Source organism: Heterodontus francisci, chromosome 1, assembly GCF_036365525.1.
Source record: "Heterodontus francisci isolate sHetFra1 chromosome 1, sHetFra1.hap1, whole genome shotgun sequence".
Taxonomy (NCBI): domain Eukaryota; kingdom Metazoa; phylum Chordata; class Chondrichthyes; order Heterodontiformes; family Heterodontidae; genus Heterodontus; species Heterodontus francisci.
The window spans coordinates 75306400-75327004 of record NC_090371.1 but is presented as its reverse complement, the minus strand read 5'-3'; the positions used below and the strand labels follow the sequence as shown (position 1 = coordinate 75327004).

Sequence of the window (20605 nt, the reverse complement as noted above, 5' to 3'; positions counted from 1 at the left end):
AAGATACATTTTCAGCTTGGTGCAGCCTACAACTTTCTCCGACTGGTTCCTGTGACCCTCAAGGTTCACAGAAGACGATGGCCGAGGCAAGACATGGGTGGCCCCACAGCTCAGTGATGCCTCCCCTCAGATTCACCTCCAGGCTTCAAGGGAAAGGCGGGAGGTTCTCTTCCCCAGTGATGGCAAGAAGAGGTCCTCTGCCTGACCAAGCAAGCCTGGGTGGACAGCACAGAAGAGGTTACCCAATGGAACTGGGTCCAGTGCAGGAAAAAGGTCAATGACCTCCTGTGTTCCGCTAAGGTGAGAATTCCATACAATCACCTTCCTGAGCTTTGCATTCTCTACGCGGGAGGTTGCACAACATAGGGAAAGTAGCAGTGCTGTGGCGTTGGCTGAGAGTTAGGGTTTTGTCTCTTCCTGACAGATGCATGGCAGTCTCTTAGTCACAGGCCACCTTCCTTCATAGCTTCCCCACTTCCCCCACACACCACCCCCCCTTAACTCCCCTGACAACGAGTGTCGGCATGACAGACATCAGATTCTCCAATAGGGGATGAGGGGCTGAAATGTCATGTTGACCTCTGTGCCATTTTCAACCATCTCAATTCTTCCTCTCGCAGGACAAGACGGCCCATAGTAGGAGGGAGATATCCCAGACAGACGGAGGACTCCCAGATCTATGTCCATTGTCACAATCTTGTTTTTTTTCCTCCTCGGGAAATATTGCAGGGCGCCTTTAAGGCTGTAAAAGATCTTTAAGGCAGCAAACTCTGAAGTCAGTGAGCAAAAGTACATTCTGGTTGCCAGGTAACAACCATATAGAGACAGAGAACAGACATTCAGTGTGTCAATTTTGACTTTGAAACTGGCTAGCAGAGAGACACAGTTGACAGACTGTTTCAGCATGTGAAGGAAATAGGAGAGCTCTCTCTCAGTCTATTTAAACCCTATTTATTATAATCCCTCAAAATTCTAACAAAACTTCAAACCAGATTAATTCCTTAAAAAATAAAAAAATATTGATCTGCTCTGCTCATCGCTGTAAAAAAGAATTTAATACTTCAACTGCTGAACTGAACTGCTGAAATCCTATCCCTGGAAGGATCCTTTTTTCATCTGACCTTGGAAGACTGTAAGTGAACTTTGACTGTGTTGTATCGGACAACCGCTCGATGGAAGCGTAATCTGCAAAGACTTTTTTTTCCTATTTTTTTCGGGCAGCTAATTAAAAACCAAACAACTCTTAGTTTAAGTATATATATGCAAATGCAGGAGTTAATTTTTTAAAATAAGAAGTTATAAGGTCTTTAGATATTGGCTTATCTTAGTAGTGTTTAAGATTTTAATTTTTTTAAATAAACAGTTAATTTGTTGATATCTAAACATACCTGGTTTGATTCACCTCATTCTGGGGTTACTAGATTGATTCAATTCGGCTGCAGCTTTCTTCGATTTGGAAAGTTTAAAGATATATAATGTGACCTGTGGAGTGACGGGACTGAATTGACAATACGTTGCTCCCACCGCAATCAGAATCATATATTTTGATTGGGGGCTTTGTCCTAAGTGGTCATAACACCACTCACCTCTGCCGAGGAAGAGGCCTTGGAGCTGACGAGCACCCAGGGCGGCTGCACAATATCAGATGGGGAGATTGGAGTCCCTGCGCAAGAGAGTAAGGATTTCCTCTCATCAGCATTCGCATCAATGTTGGAGACCCACATAACACTTGGTTGGCATCAGGAGATCTGCACAGCCTAACCCTGTTTGTGTTCTCTCATGCAGGTAGCCATTCGCAGGAGTCCACAGCCACAGGGGAACAGGCGCCCACCTCTTAGCAGGAAGACCACTCAGAGGATGCACCATCCCATGACTCTCCTGCACCCTCCACCAACGCATACATGTCCACCTCAGTGGGTACTCGTTCGGCTTTAGAATCTGGGTCACAAGCTGGTGAGTGCACCACAAACGTGCCCAAGCAACTGGCAGAGGCTGAGACAACCAAGACCTCTGACAGTCGGAGGACTGTGGGTGGCCAGGCCCATGCTGAGCCCCAGAATGATGACAAGTCTCTGGTGTTGACAGCACAGGGCATGCTGGAGTTGCAGTGAGATAAGGCAACATATGGCGGAGATGCCAGAGGCTATGCGGAGTCATGAGCGGATGATGGAGGAGTCCATCCATGCCATGAGTCCTGCCATGTCTCAGGCACATGAGTGCATGACTTCCACTATTGAGAGGTTGGCAACCCTCATGGACAGCCAGGTCCCACAGATGCACGCAGACCTGCACACTATCACCTTGGCCATGAGCTTGAAACAGCAGTGGCAAAGCAAGAGAAAGACCAAGAGTGGAGACTGCTGCAGCTCCTGGTCCTTCTCTGGTGAGCAGGGAGGCTCAAGATAGCCTTCAAAGGGAGGAGGAGAGGCTACAATCCCCATTTGGGAGCTCCCCCCAGGATGCTCCATGTGTGGCCACTGACTCCTCAGCCCCTCCACCAATCAGCCCAGCTCTAGCAGCCAATACGCCTAAGGAGAGTCCTGCAACAGTCAGAACACTCCCAGGCAGCCACGGCCTTCCAGGCCTCAGGCAGCCAGAGGACGGCTGCCAAAGTCATCACAGGCCAAGGGGCAGCTCGACCAGCAGCCTGCCTCCAGCCCAGCTGCTGCCACCAGAATCACACTGCGTAAGAGCACCCGCAAACAGATTAAGAGCACAGAGCAACACTCTGGCTTTCACGGGTATACCATATATGTTTTGTGTTAAATAATTAAAAGATCCTTTGTTCAAATCATTAGGCCTCATTATCTGAAAGCCATGTGCCATTATGCCTTATTGGAGCTGCTGACTTTCCCCTTCACCGTGGGCAATGCCAATGTGACCACAGTCCTCTTTAACATATGGTCTCCCATGCTCACTAGCACACATTGCATCTGCTCCCAAGACAGGGATGACAAATGGAAATGACGCGACCACGTTCAGGCATTCAAGTGAGCCTTTCTTTCACTCTCTGTGAATGGACCCCAGGAAGGATGCAGGTGAGTTGTTATGAGGTTGTTTCTTGCCATCTTCGCATATTGCTCAACACGTCTGGCCTCCTGCCTTGGCACCTGAGGATGTGCCAGTTCTGTTGGCTGAATTGCTGATGGACCTCTGAGCCCAACCTTGTTGATAGCCCACCCATTGTTCCAGCAGTGTGAGCAAACAGACTATCGGGGATCGAGCAGGGGTGTGGAACTGACTGGATAGCTCCGTGCAGAGCTGCATGGACCCAATGGGCTGAATGGCCTCCTTCTGTGCCATAATTGACTCTATGACTCATCACACAGCAGTTTGCCAACCCTTTCATGACCACCCCTCTGAATCCACACGTAGCCCCCTTGCAGAGCCCCTGGCACCCCAGACCGCCTTGCAGAGCCCCTGGCACTTCGGACCCCCTTGCAGAGCACCCAGCACCCCGGACCCCCTTGCAGAGCACCCGGCAATGCAATCCCACAACGGCCTCCAAGCTCATCTATTCCTCTATGCTGCAATGCTCCAGGCATCACGACAATGTGGCCGCTCGCCTCAGTGCTGCCAGATTTTACTAGTTGTGAATCCAGAGGCACGTTAGTGCCGCCCGCTGTCCACAGAATTGCTCACCGACCATTAAGTCGCTTTTAATTATATTTAAATGCATCTTAATCGCCATTTTAGCAATTTAAAATAGGTTTGCGTTGCACCAGCAATGCCTCCATTGTGCTTTCCTGCCACTGACAAAATCAGGAACCAACGTCACAACGCCGGATTTCTGGGTGGACGGTTGCATTGCGATTCTGTCCCCCCGCACCACCATTCCCGCCCTCAACAGCCACGTTAAATCCAGCCCTTTTTACTGGGGAAAGGTATGGTGCAGCAAGAGTAAATCACTAAATCCCCTGCCTTCCCCCAGGGAAAAATACCCGTTCATTATTATGCTATTTAGCATTATTGTTAAAAGGTTAATCTTCAAATGAAATGCTGGCAGTCACAGAGCAGTTAGGCCTCTTCACTACTGATTTGTGCAGTGCATTTTTTAATGGGTTGAAAATGGGCCCCATATGGCCAATAAAAATGATATAAACTCTGATTAAACTACTCTGGTGGAACAACCTATAATCTAGATTTGAAAGAAATGCTTCCTGCCTTGTACAAGTCTATACTTCATAGTTCGTATATCTCTTCTTTATTGTACAGAATTGACCCTTTCAGACAGTCCTGTACGACTAAGCATCAGAACTAATCTTCTGAGCCATGGAAAACTGGACATCAGGCACTTGTAATCAAGTACTTTGGTGTTGAATTTTAAAATCAAATCTGCAAATGTATGAGGCAGTCAAACTTTAATGAAATAAAAGCAAACTACTGCAGATGCTGGAAATCTGAAATAAATACAGTAAGTGCTGGAATTACTCAGCTGGTCAGGAAGCATTTGTGGGGAGAGAAACAGAGTTAACGTTTCTAATGGAAGGTCACAGACCTGAAACATTCACTCTGTTTCTCGCGCCACGGATGCTGCCTAACCTGCTGAGTAATTCTAACTGTCATGCCAGGCCCCCCACCTGCCAAGAATGAGGCACATTAATTTTGTCATGAACATTGATTTTAAACTGTTGCTGGAGTGAGGCGAGGACTTGTAGAACAGATCAGCCATGGCTGGCAAAGACATTTGCATATTAACAGACAGCGTTTGGAGGGACAAAGCAGCCATTCCCTGACATTCAACCCACAATGGACTTTTGATCACCAGACGTTAAAGGTGGGGGAACTCGCATTCCAGGTTGACTGCTAAGATGGCCGAATACACAAATGGACATGGTCAAACCAGCTAGTCGCATGACTAACCTGTTGGGCAACCTGAGTTTTTTGAGTTTGTACAAACAGTTTGAGCACTGACTTGAAACGTTAACTCTGCTTTAAAGGCCTGCTCGGGTCTGCAAAAAGAAACCCGGCCTGAGCCCGACAGAACCACATCCGACCCGAGCCCGCCCCGCCCTGAATCCTTCCAATTCTTCCCGCTCCCAACCTGACCATCAGTTAACTTACTTTCCGTTTTTCACTTTGTTGCTGATCTGCACAAGCTTAAAAAAACTAACAAAACCACCTTTCTAGTCCAAAAATCAAATTAACAGTGGAGCCACTTACCTGTAATACAGCATGTCAGACCTGAGCCTGTATGCCGGACCTGGAAGTACAACTCGACCCAACCCGAACCCGACACATGTTGTTGGGTCCCATCGGGTTCGGCTCGGGTAGCAGGCCTTTAATCTGCTTCTCTCTCCACAGATGCTGCCAGACCTGCTGAGTATTTCCAGCATTTCTTGTTTTTATTTCAGATTTCCAGCATCTGCAGTATTTTGCTTTTATTATTTGGTCAGAAAGCTGTTTGCTCCTGGACTGAGAAGATCTCTCTCCTGTATATGCTTCCATCTCTTTCTCACAAGCCTCTGAATCCACTGACGACACATGAACCCCAAGAGAAAAATCTCCTACACCAAACAAGGTTTAAGAAGAATACTGGGCCGCGACAAAAAGCAAGATCTAGCTACAATCAAGGACTCTACAGTGAGCTCTAAGAACCATAACAACAACTCTTCAGATAGTACCTCGAATATTTCCACTTTATTTTTCTTCTGCTCTTTTCTGACGCTATTTGCAAGAGTGTATCACGTATGCATGCTAGCATGGGGCGCGGCTTGTATCTGTAGGCATTAACCAAATTAGAGTTTAAGTTTAATAAATTTCAACTTTTCTTCTTTAAACTCAAGAAAGCCCGTCTGTGCTGGTTTCTTTGCCTTATAACTGGAAAGTGGTGAACAAGGATTCACCAAGGGGGAGCTAAAAACACGGTGTGTTTAAAATTAAACCCTGTTACAGTAAGACCAGGTGAAGGCTGAAAGGGAACCCTAGACCACTCTCTCACCTAGTCGTAACACAGCACTTTCTGTTTTTATTTAAAATACAGCTCACAGTAAAGAGATACTGATTGATCCTGTTGAACAAAACAGAGAAATACACAAGACTTACTTTGACAGCAGCTTAAGATGGGCTTTCATCAGTCCTTATCATAATACCAGATACAGGAGCTGCAACCTACAGCTATGGAGCTTAAAACAGCAACAAAACCCTTACTCGCTTCCCCAACAGCTCAAGTCAGTTGATCCAGTCAGTAGCTAAGTGATACGGATCAAGAAGGTCCCAGCTTCAATCCTGGCTCTGCACTGAGTCCATTGATCTCAGCCAGGTTAGCGCCACTGAATGACAGAGGGGCAAATGACACTGAGTTCCTACTCCTGACACTATCCAGTGGCCCGATACTGCAGTGCATATGTGTGGATATTAAATGGGGGCAGAATCAACCTCAACCAATCTGGGGTTGAATAGCTTGCCAACACTCACTGCCCAGGGTCACAAATGAATCATGCCCATTTGTGCAAAGCACTGGAAGACATTTAGTGGCCATGGTATCATATCCCAATGAGGAGTCAGCAGTGGAAAAGGGAGAAAACTAAAAAGAAACACTTCACTGAGTGTTGCTCTCTCTGTGACCGTGGAAAGGATATTGCTCGTCTCCTTTTATCATGTCTGGTAAATTAACAAGAAACAGATTGAGGTAATATAGGGATTTCCTGTTCTTTAGTTTTAAATCTTGAACTCTTTTTGCCATATATTTTACACAGTGTTTTCATTTTATAGATTTTAGATATTTAAGGTGTTTATTTAGCAAGACATGGCTCTTTAGATCTGGCATATCTTCACTCTGTGTACAGCACAGATGGGGTAAGGAAACAACAATCCAAACATTAGACTCTTGTTACCTTTGCCTTTTGCTCCTTCACTGTTTCATTTGAAACTTAAGCTACTTGGTGGTGGCTCTATCTTCCACTAAATTTAAGCAAATGCATTTAGGATCACCTAACTGAAAACAAAATCCTCAGGGGCGCATAAGCTACTGGCCCTCTGATGGGACTGGCAGCTCTTGGGGGTGGGCCACCCTCCTTAATTGGACAGCAGCCTGGCGGCAGCCACTTAATTGACTGCTGCCCACAAGATGTGGCCCTGGGTGCCGCTGCCCGCCGATGGGGGCTGCCCTCCCATCTTGCGGCTCTGGCGGTGGGATCCCTGCCACTTCCAAAAAATCTCGGCCCTGGAGCACAAAAATCAAGGCTGACACTCCAGTGCCGTACTTAGAGGGTGTTGCACTGCTCGAAGTGCCGTCATTCGGATGACCCAGGCCATGTCTCCCCTCTCAGGTGGATGGACAAGATCCCATGGCACTATTTCAAAGAAGAGCAGGGGAGTTATCCCCAGTATCCTGGCCAATATTTATCCCTCAATCAACATCACAAAAATAGATTATCTGGTCATTACCACATTGCTGTTCTGGGAGCTTGCTGTGGGCAATTTGGCTGCTGCACTTCCTACATTACAACAGTGCCTACACTTCAAAAGTATTTAATTGGTTATGATGCACTTTGGCTGTCCTGTGCATGTGAAAGACACTCTATAAAATACAAGTCAAGCCAAGATCGATACACCCAGTTTCCATTCTTGAATTGCCCACTGGCTAAGATCAGCAAATAGTCAGCACGTTAGTCGCAGATTTGAGAAGGACAGACTGGTGAAATGGGCAGACAGATGGCAGATGCAATTTAAAGTGGGTAAGTGTGAAGTGATGCACTTTGGGAGAAACAACATGGAGAGGCAGGGTGCATATTTACAAATATTTGAAGGTGACAGGGTAAGTTGATAAGTGGTTAAGAAAGTGTATGGAGTATTTAGTTTGTAAATTTCGGCATTGAATAAATAAACAAAGAAGTCACGCTAAACCGTTACAAATCTCTGATTAGACCACAGCTGAAGTATTGTTTACAATTCTGGGCATCACACTTTAGGAACGATGGCAAGGTCCTGAAGAAGGTACATAGGATGTTTACCAGGATAAAAACAAAAATACCAGGGCTGAGGGAGTTCAGTTATGTGGAGAGCTCCAAGAAGCTGGGATTGTTCTGTTAAGGTTAAGCAAAGGCCTAATAAAGACATTCAAAACAATGAGGGCTTTGATAGAGCAAGCATGGAGAATCTATTTCATCTGGCAGGTGGATCGATAACCAGAGGCCATAGATTTAAAATAATTGGTACAAGAAGTAGAGGAGAAATGAGAAGGAATTTCATCAGACAATTGGTACTGAGATCTGGAATGCACTACCTGAAAGAGTGATGGTGACAGATTCTACAGGAACTTTTAAAAGGCAACTGCACATGTATTCAAAGAGGACTAATTTGCAAGGTTATGGGGAAAAAGCTGAGGTGTAAGATTAAATTGGGTCGCGCTTTGAAAAAACTCACACAGGTCTCCTTCTGTGCTGTAAGATTCTATGACTATTATCAGGGGCGATTCCACAACTAATGGTTGCAGCAGGGTCAGGCTCTCAGAGTGCACAACACAGGACAGGACTTCGGGGTAGTCAGGATGGCCAAGAGATCTAAAACACTGCTTTCAGGTGGCAGTTTCCTTTGCAGGCATGAGTTCAAATCCAACTTCTAACTAATTGCATTTTAGGGGTGGCACAGTGGCACAGTGGTTAGCGCCGCAGCCTCAGAGCTCCAGCGACCCGGGTTCAGTTCGGGTACTGCCTGTGCGGAGTTTGCAAGTTCTGCCTGTGACCGCGTGGGTTTCCGTCGTGTGCTCTGGTTTCCTCCCACAGCCAAAGACTTGCAGGTTGATAGGTAAATTGGCCATGGTAGATTGCCCCTCATGCAGGTAGGTGGTAGGAGAATTGAGGGAAGTGGGGATGTGGTAGGGAATATGGGATTAATGTAGGATTAGTATAAATGGGTGGTTGTTGGTCGGCACAGACTCGGTGGGCCGAAGGGCCTGTTTCAGTGCAGTATCGTTCTATGACATCACAGGTCACATGCCTTTGTTCCTTGTGAGAGCCACACCCTGTATCATGTCATTTTTCCTATTATTAATTTCTAATCTGAATACCCCACTCAAGTATGGGTTGAAATATACAACGTCCGCTGTCACTTCTGGTGGCAAAATGCTGTAAGTGGCAAAAGAACAGGGAGCAGATACAACTCATCTGCAGCCCATTCTCTTCCCTGGGCCACCTTATTTCAGCCTAAATTCGAGTAGAAATTCACTTATTTGCTGGCACTTTTTTGTGAAAGCAATTAGACTTTTTTCTTTGAGTTTTACTGCACTTAAAAAAAAAAATCCCTGGACTAGAGAGGCAAATAAAATCAACTGCTCACTATTCACTGATGTGGCTGATGGAAAGTGTGTTTGTAGAAAGAATTGAGTTTATAGGAACAGGAGTAGGCCATTCAGCTCCTTAAGCTTGTTCCACCATTCAAATAGATCATGGCTGAGCTATGTCCTAACTCCATCCACCCACCTTGGTTCTGTAACTCCTAATACCCTTACACAACAATTTATCAACCACAGTTTTGAAACTTGCAGGTGGCCTTGCCTCAATAGCTCTTGGGGCGGTGGGGGGGTGGTGGCAGGGGGAACATTCCAGATTCAGTTGTGATATTCTTGATGGTCAAAACTCTACTGACATTCAGTACTTAAGTTCACACATGAAGAATAGTCACATGGCCAAGGTGCTGGAGGGCTGCAGGAATTCATGAAACCAATGCATCCCAGCAAGTATCAGCATCTTCGCAAGAAAAGGAGAGGAAAGGAACACAAATTGGAAAGACAGATAAAGATGAAAAAGCTAAGGCTGAAATTCCAGGGAACGCCTTTTAGGGGCAGTTCTGGGTGGATCAGGGGCATTTGCATATTGCAGGCAGGCCTGTCTCAGTTGGAGAGAGGAACTCCATTATGTCACCTTGTTAACGTCAGTGGCACTGTGCTGTTTGACATTTTTAAAGAATCAAAAATTTGACAGTTTCTCTACTGCAATCAATTGCCCATCGATTGATATTTTAAATCCTCCCTCCCAGGGCCTTCGCAATGTCTCGCAGGCATTCCTCGTGTCCGGCTTTGCTCGGGTGTAAATGGAGGTAAATACGTCATATGACATATTACCCTCTTTTGCATGGCATTATGATATTCCTGCCGATTTGCGGGCAGGAGTATTGTGTGCCTAGAATTTCTGAGTGGAAAACAAACTCGATAAATCTGGGATAAAAACAGAAAGTGCTGGAAATACAAAGCTCTGTCTTACTACAACTATGAGCACTTCCCTTGCCTTTTATTCCATGACATCTTTGTCATTTAATCTCTCCTGCCCTCTTCCCTATCACACACCTTCTCCATTGTTTTTTCCTCCCTCCTTCCTTTCACTTGCTCAAAACCTATTACATTTCTAACCTTTGCCAGTTCTAACGAAAGGTCATTGACCTGAAACGTTAACTCTGTTTCTCTCTCTCCACCAGATGCTGCCAAACCTGCTGAGTATTTCCAGCACTTTGTTTTTATTTCAGATTTCCAGCATCCACAGTATTTTGCTTTGATTTTGGTGACTCTTGGTCCTGCCACAAATTTCAGGCCAGAAACATTCCTTTGCAGCTCCAGATCAGCCAAATTTCATCCCCATACTTTTGTTTCAATGGATCTGCAGTCCATAGAGATATATGCTTTTGTCAGTGTCTAATCTTACTGATTCTATCCTCAAATTTCACCCAAAAACACTCCAGCAGATGAGAACAAGAATGGTCTACATCCGAGAGCATAAAAATAAATCATTAGCAACATGTGAGTAGCATAAATGCTTTTAATAGAAAATGTGTGCCTGATTGTCTGACTAAAACATTTGAGAGCATTCTTCTGCAGTCATATTTCATAGTAAATACTGCTCTTTATGGAGCACAGTAGCCTTAACAAAGTCAAAATGCTAACATTCTGTATTGACACAATAGCCCTGGACTGCAACACTTTGTGATATAACTGTATTGTTTACAGCTCACTTCCCCCACCCCCCCTCCTCAATATAGCACTTCACACATGACCCTCAAGGGCAGTCTCTTAAGTAGTGGAAATCTGGAACTCCCTCCTTCAAAGTCTATGGATGCTGGGTCAAGTGACATTTTCAAGACTGGGATCACTGGATTTTTGTTAAATAAGGGTATCAAAGAATTATGCTACAACGGCAGGTAAATGGAGTTGAGGTACAGATAAGCCATGATGTAACTGAATGGCAGAACAGGCTCAAATTGCTGAATGGCCTACTCAGGTGATAATGCTTTTTAAGTTAATATTTTGCTTGGAATTATGCCACAGACCTACATCCATGCAGCTTCTCATTCAGCAGCAGTTTCCATGGCAACCTGGAGCTACATTATGCCCTCCCAACCATTGGGTTTGGTATACTGCAACATTCTGCGAAAGACCCTTTCTGCCATTGTAGACTCAACAAAAACGTTAGTGATTAACACCAGAATAAAGAAATGGCAACCCAAAAGTCAAAACAACATAAACTCTGCTTAATGTCTCATTCAAATCTCTCTCCAAGTATGTGCCCCTACTTTCAAGCTTTGCAGTACAAAGAATAAAAGTAACCAGTTTCCTTGGTACAATGACAACCATGTTAACTGCTATATTTTATTCTCTGTAACTTCCTTGACCTACAAGTGGCTGCTTTAATCCTTAAACTACTTTAATTGCTTCGGAGATTGTTTGCTGCTCTGTATTCAAGAGACGTTTCTGGCCAGCCAATCACTTAGAATGATTACACCTTGCCTAACTGTCAGCAGCAGCTTTATCATTTCCAGACAGATGTCTGCCCCATCTGGGAGCCAACTAGTACTTTTTGAAAGGAAGGTGGAGAAAAAAATAAGGTTTTGTTTCCCATTGAGAACATGAACTGGTTAACACTAGAAACTCTTTACTGCCAAATTGGTTACAATATATTACAGTGATATAAAATGTTAAATAAAACCCTCTCTGTACCACAACAGGAAGGGAATGTTTGCTAAACAGAAGCCACTCAGAAGAGGAAGGCACACTTCAAAGAACAGAAGCCTGAAAAATACCCACCGTAACCTTGTCCACTCTGGTGAAAAAGAGAATGAGCCAGTCACGGCGTTAATTCAAACGAGCTGTCATAGGACACAATGCGAACAATCCACTTTTTCAGCTTTTACATGTCAGGAACAAAAGACCAATATTCATACACGTTCTCATTCAATGGCAGTTTCCATGGCAACCTGGAGCTACATTATGCCCTAAGCTGAATTTTAAAACCTGTTGAGCCTCTCGCAGATTTATAGCGACATGTTGCTTTTACAAAGTCACTAATAATACGTAAACAGTAAATGGTAACAGATGGTTGTTATTGAGATGAACAATTAGCTTCAAAAAATGTCATACAATTGAGGTGACAAGATCTGACTCTGATAGGATTCTGTTCTGGAGGAGATATTCAAGGTAATTTATTCTGCAATAAAATCACTATTGAAAACCGACTCAGTTTACTTTCTGGAGTGTATATTTCTGGAATTTTTAGAAGTTTTTTTTTCCCTTTCGACTCCAGTTAGAGAAGCTGGAAGTACTTTATTTGACTACATTTGTGACCAGTCAAGTTTGCCATCCCAGAATCTTTTATTCCAGGATTCCGGCCAATTTAATAATTCCAAAATCCCACAATTCACAGGCTAAATCGACTGGGATTTCAGGATTGGAGAAGTGACACAACAGGAAGAACAAAATTCACCCAAAAAGAAACTTGGTAGAAAAGGGGAACAGATGAATTAGAAAATGAACTTCAAATGGAGAGAATGGCAGGTAAGAGAGGAACTGCTGCAAAAGAGAAGAGCCAAAATTCAAGAACTATCACAGGATAAAGTGGAGAGCAGTAGTGTTTGAAAGTATGATACCTAGTGGTGAGTGTAGCCAGAAAGTGAGGCAGTGCCAATATGCACCACAGGCTGGCGAACTAAACAGGGCTGTATAGAATCCTGTTTGGGCATTATGTTCCCACTATACAACTCTAGAAGGGGAATGTGCTCTCAGAAAAGTGAAATAAGCCAAACTACCAGCAACAAATACAAAATGCTTCCAGTGAAGCATTAAAACAGATGTAAAGTACTTCTGAGTTGCCATGAACATGTAATTTTATCTGCATGCAGACATAGAGAGAGATAAAATGTTTGGGGGGGTGGTGGTCGCAGTGTTGAGTCGGGGTGCACAGAGAGAGGAGGTGGGTGAAGGAAACATAAATGTTCCCAAGATTTTATAACCCTTTAATTAGATTTGCATAGCTTGACTCTCTAAGAGCTTCATGGTACTCGACAAAGCAGTCTAGGAATAATCAGATACGGAAAAATGTACAAAACAGAATAGAAATGTACAAAAACAGAATCAGAGGCTACTCTATAGAATACCACAGAGATCTTAAAGAGACAAACATTTTCACATTTTAGTTGAGAGTTTTCACAACAATTCTGAAGAGGAGTTTCAGATGTTGATTAAACTGCTGTGTATTTCCAGCATGTCACATTTTCATTTATAATTTCTGGCACTTAAATTCTTTTACCCCTCTTTTACCTTTCTAGTCACTCAGCTGAAGTGAAACAGCCCATAATACACAATTTATTTAACATATTACAGAACCAGTGATATGACATTGTTCAGAGGTTCTAGGGATTAGTGCTTAGATATATAACAGTTTAGTTAGCTGGAGGAGGAGCGGGCAGGGGGGAGATCAAAAATGGACGAAAAACCCAGCAAAGCCGGGGATGCAGCGGTCTTACCGTCTGGACCTCACTAACATTTTTTAGCTCCTTTTCCTGCCTGGTAGCTAGCCAAATAGATAGCCTGTCTGGCAAGAAGCAGAGAACACCACCAGCAGGAGGCTACGGCCTGGAACCCTTGGGAACAGTTCCTGGCAATTGAGGGTTGGGCAGCACTGTGATCAAGAGAGGTGGAAGCCTGCAATTGGGGTGGGGGGGTTCAGGGAGAGACCGTGATCAGGGCTGGGGGAAAGACATGTGAACGAAGTAGTAAGGTTCCTGTGATCGAGGCTGGGAGGGCTGAGAGAGGCCGAGGGGTTGAGGGAGCACTCCTACTCCCCCTAGCCCACAAAAAGCACTTACCTGTGAAAACTGCAACTCCCACTTCCCTCTCATTGCCGAGTTTCCCGACCCTAGGAAAGGTGGTGAGGGTGACACAGGATGCTATGAGGTGCCAGCTTCAGCAGACACACTTTCTAAGATACAGCTTGGTCTTCACAAGCCATCAAAAATAAAAGAGGTGTCATTGTTAAATTTTTGCAGGTTTTGCACTGGATATTTTCCCCAGTTCAGCACTACCAGTCACTCCTGGAAGTTGACTTTGTGCCCCTATGGTCCAAAGTGCACCTTAACTGCCCAATCTTTAATTAAACAATGGACTAACCTGAGAATTGTAACCTTTTTTTAATTCTTTCATGGGATGTGGGCATCACTGCTAGGCCAGCATTTGTTGCCTATCCCTAATTGCCCTTGAGAAGGTGATGATGAGCCGCCTTCTTGAACCTCTGCAATCCATCTGGTGTAGGTACATCCACAGTGCTGTTAGAGAGTGAGTTCCAGGATTTCGATCCAGCGACAGTGAAGGAATTACAGTATATTTCCAAGTCAGGATGGTGTGTGACTTGGAGGGGAATTTGCAGGTGGTAGTGTTCCCATGTATCTGCTGCCCTTGTCCTTCTAGGTGGAAGAGGTCGTGGGTTTGGAAAGTGCTGTCGAAAGAGCCTTGGTGAGGTGCTACAGTGCATTTTGTATATGGTATACATTGCTGCCACTGTGCATCGGTGGTAGAGGGAGTGAATGTTTAAGGTGGTGAATGAGGTGCTTTGTCCTGGATGGTGTCGAGCTCCCTGAGTGTTGTTGGAGCTGCACTCATCCAGGCAAGTGGTGTGTATTCCATTACACTCCTGACCTGTGCCTTGTCGATGGTGGACACACTTTGGGGAGTCAGGAGGCGAGTTACTCACCGCAGAATTCCCAGTCTCTGATCTGCTCTTGCAGCCACTGTATTTATGTGGCTGCTCCAGTTTAATTTCTGGTCAATGATAACCCCCAGGTTGCTGATAGTGGGGGATTCAGCGATGGTAAATGCGGTTTGTTATACGTGCTGGTTACTGTAATCTTGAACATGATTTCCCACGTGTTCACCTGCCTCTACAGGACTGAATAGCATTCTAGCAAAATGAGGCACAATTGAACACCAGTAAGTTGGTTTATTTTACAGGAAGTACGTGACCTAACTGAATAACATTTTCACAGTAACATCTGCTAATGTTGCATGAAAACAACAAAAACGTAAATTCTTTGGCAATCTGAGGTGAAAACTCACTTCTAAGTTAGATAAACACAAACCGAGAAGCCTGCATTTGCACACCCAGTCTGATGACTGTGTGAGTGAGAACATTCTCTCATACCTAAATTTATGGGCTGAATTTTACCTGCCCCTCGATGCCATGGGTCGTGGCGCGGGGGCCGGTAAAATGTTGAGGGAGAGGCCCGCCTCAACCCATGACGTCGAGAGGGGCCTGCCACATATTGCCGGCGGCAGCGGGACCTTGGTGCGGCCCTCCAGCTGCATGGCGGCGGCACCACAATCAACATATGGTAATGATTACTTACCTATGCTGATTATGCTGCCTGCCGCCTCTCCACCAACACTGCCGGATTTTTCGTTGAATGGACGGCCGTCACGTGCCGGGGTCTAACTCTGCATTCTGGAAGGGAGGAGGGAGGGGGGATACGCAGGGGTCTCGCTCTACATTCTGAAAGGAAGGGGGTCTGGGATTACTGGAGGGAAAGCTGTGCTGGCATGAAGGGAGGTACCGTGTACCATCCCTCCGTTAACAGTGTACGGTCTGTGTTTGTGAGGGGGCAATGACACACTAGGCACCCTGTGTGTGGAGAGGGTGGCAGAAAGTGCAGGAGCATTAAGGTTTTATGGATGGTGGGAGCAATCGATTCAGCTGGTAGGATCTTGATGTGGTCATGCTGTGCCACTCTGAGCATTGGCCAAGATGGGCGATGCCATGGCACACCACATAGTTGATCCAGGAAAGCAGCTGATGTACCCGTCAACACCAATCCATGCCCTGTTAGAACCCTTCGAATACATGCAGGGTTCAACTTTATTTATCACATGGAAATAGGTATGGCTCATCCTACATTGTGGGATCCTCTGCGCCAGAGGCAATACCAACAGGCAGGTGGGATCCACGTAGAGGCCCCCGGTTGTGAGCAGCAGCCCCCAAGGGGAGCCCGCCATTACAGTTGCCATGCATCTACAGGCCCCACATGACATGCTTTCGGATGTCAGAGCACCAGTGTCAGAGGAGATTGCGCATATAGAGAGGGTGATGACACGTCTCTGTGCCCTGCTCAAGGATGACCTGAAGCCCATGGGCTCCGATGGACATCCCGTGCCTTTGTTCCTCATAGTGGCAGCGGTTCTCAAGCCTGATGCTTCTGCAGCCTTTTAGGGGCCCAACAGAGATCTTTGTGGGGTCACACAGTCAGCAGTGCACCGCTGCATCAGGGAGGTCACCAATGCCTTGCACCGGAGGGCCAGGGAGGATGTCCACTTCAGGACGGACTCTCACAGCCCGGCCCAGAGGGCCAGTGGTTCTGGCACCATTGTCGGAGAACCATAGGCTTTAATAAACTGCACTCATGTGGCCCTCAGGCCTACTGCCAGGCTACCACCTGCAGACGGCACCATTAAAGGAGCCCTCTCAATCTAGGTGGAGCTGGTATGTGATCACTGCAGATGCTTGCAGCGAATGTGTGCCTGCTTCTCAGGCAGCTGCCACGACACCTGGGTCTTGCGCCAGTCCCTGCTGCCACCGCTGTTCACTGAACTGGCTCAGATGGAGGGTGGCTTCTTGGAGATAAGGACTATCCTTTGCAGACATGGCTCCCAACACCAGTGAGAGACTCCACCACTGCTGCAGAGGAGAGATACAACGTCACCCATTGAGCTACATGAGCCACCATTGAGCAGGAGATCGGCATGCTGAAAGAGCGCCTCCAATGCCTGGATGGATAGGGTGATGCCCTGTACTACGGGCCGAAAAGGCCAGCTCCTTTCTTTGCTGCTCTGCACAACGATGCACCCAATAGGGGCCAGGCCTGGCATGATGAGGAGAGACCAACAGGATTCCTCCTCAGACTATGAGAACACTGAGGACCTGTAACATGAAAAGCGCATGGGAGGGCAGATGGCACCAAGGCTCTGCACGCAGGGATAACAGTGAGGTAGGGATGTACGGAAGTAGCTTATCAGACAAAGGCTGTTTGCTCTATAGGAACTGACATGAGCTCTGCAAACCACACATCACCCTCGCTCACCTGCTGTGCACTAGTCCATATCTGCAGCATCCCTGTGTAAACCATTAGAGGCAGCAGCTAACTGAGCCAATGTCCATGTCACTGTATCCATGGAGATGCTCATGTGTAATGGTGGCATGGCAATGATGTTATTACATACATTGGCTCTTCTGAAATGCCAACGGTGCAAAAGGATGTGACATTGGCATTACATGCTGGCACACATCATTCGCACAGAAAAAAGGATACACATGTTGGTGAGGAACATTTAGTAAAAGATGTATTTACATTGCTGTGACACCCACGCATTCCCATTTGTGTCAGTGTGTTCTCTGTAAACCTCTGTAATATCTTTTGTGGTCTATTTAAGTCTCACATCCTGGAATTTGCAAATTTAAGATAATTCACCCAGGTGCAGCACGCCTACAAGAAGGAATGTTACACTTGAGTGGGAGAAGAGGATCTCAACTGCACAGGACACCGGGACACAGCAGGATCTCAACTGCACAGGACACCGGGACACAGCAGGGTAAGTATATGGCAGCAAAGCAGAAAGTGCTAGGGTCACTCAGCAGGTCAGGCAGCAACTGTGAAGAGAGAAGCAGAGTTAACTTTCAGGTCTGTGAACTTGGACAAGTTAACTCTGCTTCTCTCTCCACAGATGCTGCCTGACCTGCTGGATTTCTGCAGCACTTTCTGCTTTGCTGCCAGATTGACAGCATCCCCACTCTTCAGTAGTCAAGTAAGTATTCTTTGACAGCTGTCAGGAAACAGGTGCTGGGACGCTTAAAATAGGGTCCCAGCACCTGCTGTACAACTGGCAAAGGGTTCCTCACTGCGCCGAATGTCCCACCTCTCCCCACTTAATATCAAGGGGGAGGCTCGGCGCAATGATGCTAATGAGCCCTCGTGCATAATACGCGTGGGGGCTCTGCGACGGCTGCTAAATGTGGGCGCTGCGCTGAGTTGAAAGGGCGCCGCCGCACAGCACGGCGCCTGAATAAAATTCAGCCCTACATGTGTGCATAAATACCTATCCTGATTTAATTATCTCTCGATGGCTATTCCTTCCACATTGTCTGAAAACAAAGATGGCAAGAAAAGCTTCTCAATGATAATTAGTTAACTGACTGCAAGGTCTTTCCGAAAGTCTTTAAGCTACCAAAACTCAGAGATAAACCATTTTATGGCTGTCCAGTATTTCTTTGGATACCTAATTAACACTTCAAATTACCATAACCACCACCCATTATTTCATCTCTGCTGGTTAATGAAAAGTCAAAAATGCTGCATTTCCTTGAGTGTCAACCCCTTATAAGCTGACAGGAACATTGAGGCTATGGGGCAGAACCTTGCAAAAAAATTTCAGCAACCGACAGTTAACTCCAAATCGTGAACCAACAGCATTTATATTTATTATATTTAAACAGCAGCAGGTGGTAATGGTCACTCAGAGCTCAGTACCTGCCTTCTTCAAGCAGCACAATTTCGGTGAAGTGCTTTAACTGTAATATAAATGAGTCAGGGCTGGAAAATTCCAATCTCAAGCCAGAGGCTGGATACTTTCCAATTTCTCTGAACTGAAAAACAAAGTGACTCGCCAGCTAACTCCACATCTGTACTCAAAAACCTTACTTTTCTATTGAAAGCAAAAATGCTAGAATTGCATGGCAGGTCAGCTAGCATCTCAAACAGCATGATAGGCAGCACCAAATTTGGATGTGCACACTGGTGCAAGTAGTGCCAGACACCATATTGGTGATGTCGTTAACGCACACACTGGAAGTATGCAGAGCAAGGATATTATGATGTCAATCAGCATGAAATGCTGATTTGATGCCAGCGTGGCCATTTTGGAGCTCAATGCTCCAGCTAAGGCTGCCTCTTAATCATTCATGGCTGAACATGCATTTCAATAGAGAATGCAGATCGCCTTAGAGGATGACCTCCCGCAGATCTGGGCTGAGAAGGCCTGGCTTTGGGCTGCACCATCTGGGCATGGGCGGCAGCAGTCTGGGCTGGCTGCCTGGCTGATAGGCAACAGCAAAGTCACTGGTGGAGTGGCAGGGGTGGGAGGATGAATGCTGTCATCTTTGTTTATTCATTTGTGGCAGGTGGGCATCAGCTCTCTTATCCAATTTGGACCAAGGTTGTAATGACATCAGGAGCTGAGTGGCCCTGACAGAATCCAAATTGAGCGTCACTGAGCAGGATATTGCTGAGCAAGTGCCACTTGATTGCACTGTCGACGACCCCTTCCACCACTTTACTGATGATCAAGAGTAGACCGATAGGGCGGTCATTGGACAGGTTGAATTTGTCTTGTTTTTTGTGCACAGGACATAACTGGGCAATTTTCCATATTGCCGGGTAGATACCAGGGTTGTAGCTGTATGGAACCTCTTGGCTAGGGACGCGGTTAATTCTGGAGCACAGGTCTTCAGTACTATTGCCAGAATATTGTCAGGGCCCATAGCCTTTGCAGTATCCAGTGCCTTTAGGCGTTTCTTGATATCATATGGAGTGAATCGGGTTGGCTGAAGCCTGGCATCGGTGATGCTGGGGACCTCAGGAGGAGGCAGAGATGGATCATCCACTCAGTACTTCTGGCTGAAGATGGATGTAAATGCTTCAGCCTTGTCTTTTGCACTTATGTGCTGGGCTCCCCCGTTGTTGAGGATGGGGATATTTGTGGAGCCTCCTCCTCCTGTCTGTTGTTTAGTTGTCCACCACCTTTCACGATCGGATGTGGCAGGACTGAGAGAGAACAGCAGGTTTGTGATCCACAGAGTCAATGCCACTCTCTCGCGGCAATGCCTTAGCAAATTGCTGGAGGACAGATTGCTGGACTGCTGTGACACACTGCAAGTCCCTTTGAACACTGGTATCTGCAGCCATAGTGTGACAGCAGTTACAGTTTGCATGAGAGCGGTCTGAACTTCCATTGCAGCACTCAAATATCGAGTGGCTTCTGCTTGTGCTGCAATGGAAGCTGAGACACTGGCCATCAGATGCTACATTGTCGCGTCTGCAAGTGCCCTACTGGAGTTGACTACCACTTCCATGCTGGGAAGAATGGGTTACAGCTGCAGGTGCCAGTTCCCTGGAGGGCAAGGTCACACACAAGTTCTGCCTCAGAGGACTCAGATGAGCACTTTGATGGGGTGGGTTACAGAAGGCGGCTGATGAGTATGCACAATGAAATGCTTGGTGCACTGACAAGGCTGCTAGAAAGGCTGCATGCAATGCCAAGATAGAGCTTGTTGGTAGGTGAGTGATGAGGGTATGGTGCTCTGAG

General features: G+C 46.1%; 1 protein-coding gene and 1 long non-coding RNA gene across 11 annotated transcripts in view; one reads left to right on the top strand and one right to left on the bottom strand.

Annotated features, from left to right (window-relative positions):
• Nucleotides 1-12423, top strand: part of LOC137370054 (uncharacterized) — an 88651-nt gene extending 76228 nt beyond the window's left edge. For both annotated transcript variants that reach the window (XR_010975070.1, XR_010975069.1), the window contains exon 4: nucleotides 11935-12423. This is a non-coding gene — a long non-coding RNA (uncharacterized lncRNA). The remainder of the gene's footprint in view (nucleotides 1-11934) is intronic.
• pdzd2 (PDZ domain containing 2) overlaps nucleotides 1-20605 on the bottom strand; it is a 632977-nt gene that overhangs the window by 236055 nt on the left and 376317 nt on the right. The window lies entirely within an intron of this gene.